The following is a 6,206-nucleotide window of genomic DNA, read 5'->3' as shown; positions in this document are numbered from 1 at the left end:
ATATACCCACCTCCCCACACACACACATACACACCCCCCCCCCCCCCACACCAACCCCCCCCCACCCCCCCCCCACCCACACCCCCCCACACACACACACACACACCTCACCACACCCACACCAACCACCACCACACACACACACACCCACCCCCACACCCACACACACACCGGACACACCTACACACCCCCCCACCACACATGTTATTACACAACCCACCCAACACACCCGTACACACCATACACACTCACCCACACACACACCCACAGACACACCCACACACACACACCCCAACACCTGACCCACACAACACACACACACCTGACCCCCCCACACACACACACACCCCCCCCACACACACACACACCTGACCCCCCCACACACATACACACCTGAACCACACACACACACACATACACACCTGACACCCCCACACACACACACCTGACCCCACACACACACATACACACCTGACCCACACACACACATACACACCTCACACACACCACACACACATGCACATACACACCCCACACACCCCACCACACACACACACACACACACCACACACACACATACACACACACACACACACACACACACACACCACCACACACACACATACACACCCCACACACACACACACACACACACACACACCTCGCCCCCCTTTCATTCCCTCTTTATACACCATGTGTGGTCATGCACACCTCCTCTCCCCCTCTCACTCACTCTTCACACACCATATGTGACACACACACACACTTCATCCCCCTCACTTTACATACCATGTGTGGTGCACACACAAACACTCGCTAAGGATGTAAAAGGGGGATGAGTTATCGTTGGTCAGGTGCCTCTAGCCTCATTTTACTCATTAAACGAATAGGAACAACAAGGACTGTGCAGCCCTGTGGGTATAAAGAACTCTGTGACAGAGGCAGGAGACTACCTTTTATTTATTTATTTTTTTTTTAGATTTATTCATTTATTATATGTAAGTTCACTGTAGCTGTCTTCAGACACACCAGAAGAGGGCATCAGATCCCATTACAGATGGTTGTGAGCCACCATGTGGTTGCTGGGAATTGAACTCAGGACCTCTGGAAGAGCAGTCAGTGCTCTTAACCACTGAGCCATCTCTCCAGCCCAAGACTACCTTTCTTTATTGGTGTCTTAGTTAGGATTTTATTGTTGTGAAGAGGCATCATGACCAAGGCAACTCTCATAAAGGGCAACATTTAGCTGTGACTGGCTTCCAGTTTAAGAGGATGTATTGTCAATGCGGGAAGCACGGTGACACACAGGCGGACATGTCGATAGAGAAAGAGCTTCAAGTTCTACATCTCAATCTGCAGGCAACAGAAGGAAACTGTGTCACAGTGGGCATAGCCTGAGCATAGGTGACCTCACAGCGCGCCCTACAATGACTCACTTCCTCTATCAAGGCCACACCTACTCCACATCTCTTAATAGTGCCACTCCTATGGGCCAAGCTATGAGGCCAGACCTTTTAAAACACGGAAAATGGTCTCCTGGTTCTGTTTGCTGGAAAAGGCTTTGAGTTCCAGGCTGTTGATTTGCATCTTCTCAGAAGCATCATTGTCTTGGAAACAGAGAGAGAAGGTCAAAGTTTGCCAGACAAAAACATGTAAGAACTGGTAGGGTTGACTAGAAGCTGGTCTCTTGGTGAGACTGACTTTGTAGGCACTAGCCAGCACGCAACCTTACGTTCAAGTGGCCCCCTAAGCTGACTAAAGCTGTTATTATCATAAAAAGATCACTGAATACCAGTTTGTTAATTCTCCCATAATTTCTGGAAAGACACGGGACTAAGAGGATTATTCTTTATAAGTCTTGTGTCTCTAGTTCAACGATTTAAGGCCCTGTTCACAGAACCTAAAAACCTTCCATGGTTTAAGTGTGGACCTGAAGCTCATATCTCTAGCAACCACTTAAATGCCATGTGTAGTGGCACATGATAATCCTAGCACATGAGAGACAGAGACAGGGGAGCTCTGGAGCAAGCTGGTTAGCTACATGGCTAATCGTTCAACTGAGAGACCCTAGCTCAGGAGATAAATCTAGATCTAGATATTGAAAACAGAAAGTCACCATCAGTCTCAGGACTCCATGTGAGCACACATGCATGCACATGCACTCACACACATGTGCTCCCACAAGAATATGAAAATGCATACATTCGCGAATACCCCCCAAAATGTTTTAAACATGGGAAAAGGCAAACAGGGTTGCTAAGGCTTGCCAACTGGGGCAACATTAAATCCCATGGCAGAAGCGCCTGCTCGTTTCCCAGATTCTACTTCTGCCACGTCTGTTGTTAACCAGATAAGTGGCTTTCGGCTTTCTTTTCCAAGAGATTAGAGATCAACTCTCAGCTCCATTCCAGCTCGAAGCACTTGGAGCCTCTGTCCTAGTCCTAGTTCAGGAAGTAGAGAGGCTCACCAAAGCCGCTTATCCAAGCAAGAACCCTGATACCCGAGGGGCCTGGAAATGTCTCTCTGGCCCAAGGAGCGGTGAGCTCTTTGGACTTCTGGCTAGTATCACCACCAAAGACACCTCTCCAGAGTTTTGTCCCTTGCTGCAGTCAAGACTTCTATGTAATTTCATGCACCTGTTTGGGAATCTTTGACTTCGAAACTGACTTGTTTTGAAGCTCAAATTAATAGCAGCACAGTGACACACAACTGTGGCCCAAGCTTGCAGAAGGCAGGAGAGTTGTCATGACTTCCAGGCCAGTGTTGACGATGTAGGACAAGCTAGGCTGCACTCCATGCTGAGATTCTGCGGGTCAGGTGGAATGGCTCAGCAGACAAACACACAAGCTTCGAGACCTGAGTTCTAGCCCCGAACCCACGTGGCGGGTGAGGTACCAACTCCACCAGCTACATTCCGACTTCCTAACATGCTCGTACACGTCCATAAAAACATAGTTTACAGGTTGGAGAGATGGCTCAGTGTTTAAAACACAGACTGCTCCTCCAGAGGATCTGGGTTCAATTCCCAGCCCTGACGTGGTGGCTCATCACCTTTTGTAACTTCATTTTCGTTTTAAGTTTTTTTTTTAACTTTATTTTTGTATTTATATGAGTATATAGCTGTCTTCAGACTCAGAAGAGGTCACCAGATCCCATTACAGATGGTTGTGAGCCGCCATGTGGTTGCTGGGATTTGAGCTCAGGACCTCTGGGAGAGCAGCCATTGCTCTTAACCACTGAGCCATCTCTCCAGTCCCCTAATTAAAAAATCTTAATGCAGGGGTTGGGGATTTAGCTCAGTGGTAGAGCGCTTGCCTAGCAAGCACAAGGCCCTGGGTTCGGTCCTCAGCTCCGGAAAAAAAAGAAAAAAAAATCTTAATGCAATTTTTTAAAAACAGGGATTCTGGTAGGGGTCCTGCAAGACAATTCAACAGATAGACTTAACCCTAACACATTGAGTTCAATCTCTGAAGCCTTAGAAGCTAGAAGGAGAAAAATGACTATGAGTTGTCTTGTGACTTCTCAACTTGTGCTGTAGCACAAATGTACTCCCCCCAACAAATAAAAATGATGTTTTAAAATTAAATAAAGATAAAAAAATTTTAAAGATTGTGTCAGGGCTGGAGAGATGGCACAGTGGTTAAGAGCACTGACTGCTCTTCTAGAGGTCCTGGGTTCAATTCCCAGCAACCAACCACATGGTGGCTCACAAGCATCTGTAATGGGATCGGATGTTCTCTTCTGGTGTGTCTGAAGACAGCAGCGGTGTACTTACAAAAGAATAAGTAAATTAAAAAATAAAAAACTACTTTAAATTTATAAAAGAGAAAAGAAAAAACATACATTTAAAAAATAAGTGAATGAAAAAATAAGAATTACTGGGGTTGGGGATTTAGCTCAGTGGTAGAGCACTTGCCTAGCAAGCCCAAGGCCCTGGGTTCGGTCCCCAGCTCCGAAAAAAAGAAAAAGAAAAAGAATTACTATAGTTCACATGGAACTTCCCCATTCTATTTTCTCTACCCCTCCAAGCATATACAGCTGAACAGTAGTGACCGCAAAGAGTTGTTCCTTAAACGCTGGGCTTGGATCCTCAGATGCTGATCCAGAAGACTCAGGAAGTAATTTGTTTGGCCTTCTTCCTTAGTTTCTTCATCCTGAAATATAGAGATATGGATCAAGGAGTTGCAGTGGCAAAGGTTCCCATCCTTCCCATAAAAACCTCAGCTCTCTGTCTCTGTCTCTCTGTCTCTGTCTCTCTGTCTCTGTCTCTCTGTCTCTCTCTGTCTCTCTGTCTCTCTGTCTCTCTCTGTCTCTGTCTCTCTCTCTCTCTCTCTCTCTCTCTCTCTCTCTCTCTCTCTCTCTCTCTTTTCTCTCCTGCAGTCTTCACGCGGGAGCAGAGAGAAAAGGAGAAAAGACACAGTCGTCTGGGGTCTAAAAGGAGACAATGAGGTGGCATTTCCCCCTACCCTGGCATTCCTAGCACGATGAGCCCGCCCCCTCTGCTCCCAAAGCACTCGATCCTGAAACTGGTCTTCTTTACCAGGTTTATACATGAACCGGAGGTTCCGAGGCATAGCCAGGGGTAAAGATGAGTCTGCTATAAGGACAGATGCACGAGCTGAGTGTGTGCCTCCTTCAGTGCCTACGAGTTTGCTCTAAAGAGCCTGTTGGAGCCGGCGCTGCTCAGTTTGGGTCTGATTCCTTAAAAAGGGTCTACGTTTGTCTGCATTAATCTCTAGCCCTGTTCCCTCTGTAGCCCAATTCTGTAAAGCCGCCTCCGTAGGAAGCAAACCCAGCCTCTAGCATTCTTTGCTCGCATTTCATGCTGTGTACGGAGGCACACATAGGAGAGGCTGAGGGTACTGTCTACTCAGGGTTCCTGAGCGGCCCACACTCAAGACTCGGGAAACTGTGTCTGAAGTTGTTAAGAACTACTGGGCTTCATCTCAATCTCAGGTCCTAAGGGGAACCGGGGAAATGTTCCCACCTCTCCCTCCAGCTGTTTGAAGTAATAACCAGAAGTAAAAGTATGTCCTGGTGGTGGCGCACACAGAGAAACCTTGTATTCAAACAAAACAAAACAAAACAAAACAAAACAAAACAAAGAACCAATGCGCCCCATGAAAAAGTATGTCATGGAGCTTGCCAGGTCCAACCTCACTGTCTTCCCAGCACCTTTTCTGCCACTTTTCTGTCTGTTAGACCACAGGGCATGTGTTCTAAATCCTCAAGTTTTAGCATGTCATTCCTTTAAACTGAATTCTTTGGCAGGTTTGAATAATTTTACTTACTGGAAATAACCATATTATTTTAGCCTATTAAACCCAGTACATAGCAGGACTTGTTGGCTCATGCCCATAATCCCCACCATTTAGAAATAATTTTGAGGGGTTGGGGATTTAGCTCAGTGGTAGAGCGCTTGCCTAGGAAGCGCAAGGCCCTGGGTTCGGTCCCCAGCTCCGAAAAAAAAAAAAAAAGAATCAAGAAATAATTTTGAGGCCAGCCTAGGCTACATAGTGAGTTCTGGGACAGCCTTGACTATAGAGTGAGACCCCCATCCCAAAAGTAAAATAAAATAAAATAAAATAAAATAAAATAAAATAAAATAAAATAGGACATGGTGACTCATGGCCCACACTTGGGAGGGAGAAGCAGCAGGAGGATCAGGAGTTCAAGGTCATCTTCAGTCAAAATAGCAAGCTGGAGGCCAGCCTGGGGTATATAAAATTCTGTCTCGAAAAATCAACATAAGAACACTAAAAGATAGCTAGGCAGTGGCACAGACCTCTAATCCCAGCACTCTGGGAGTGGGAAGCAGGCAGATCTTTGAGTTCGAGGCCAGCCTATTCTACAGAGTTCCAGGACCACCAGGGCTATACAGAGAGACCCTGTCTCAACAAACAAACAAAAGAACAATTAAAAACTAAATTTTGGGGCTGGAGAGATGGATCAGTGGTTAAGAGCACTGACTCCTCTTCCAGAGGTCCTGAGTTCAATTCCCAGCAACCACATGGTGGCTCACAACCGTCAGTAATGAGATCCAATGCCCCTTTCTGGTGTGTCTAAAGATAGATACAGGGTACTCATATAAAAAAAATCCTTAAATCAATCAATCAATCAATAAATAGATAAATGTCAGTTTGTTTATTATATGGAGGAAATTTCACTTTCTCGTATGTCTTTCCTAAATAGAGCCATTTGAGTAT

The 6,206-nt window shown here is 46.1% G+C and overlaps 1 long non-coding RNA gene across 1 annotated transcript in view; it reads right to left on the bottom strand.

Moving 5' to 3' along the window:
* Positions 1-3,941: 3,941 nt before the first annotated feature.
* Positions 3,942-6,206, bottom strand: part of LOC116906296 — a 16,454-nt gene continuing 14,189 nt past the window's right edge. Inside the window, exon 3 of the long non-coding RNA XR_004388590.1 lies at positions 3,942-4,154. This is a non-coding gene — a long non-coding RNA (uncharacterized LOC116906296). The remainder of the gene's footprint in view (positions 4,155-6,206) is intronic.

The sequence above is a fragment of the Rattus rattus genome, chromosome 1, assembly GCF_011064425.1.
Source record: "Rattus rattus isolate New Zealand chromosome 1, Rrattus_CSIRO_v1, whole genome shotgun sequence".
NCBI classification, from domain to species: Eukaryota; Metazoa; Chordata; class Mammalia; order Rodentia; family Muridae; genus Rattus; species Rattus rattus.
This window is presented reverse-complemented; position numbering and strand designations above follow the sequence as displayed.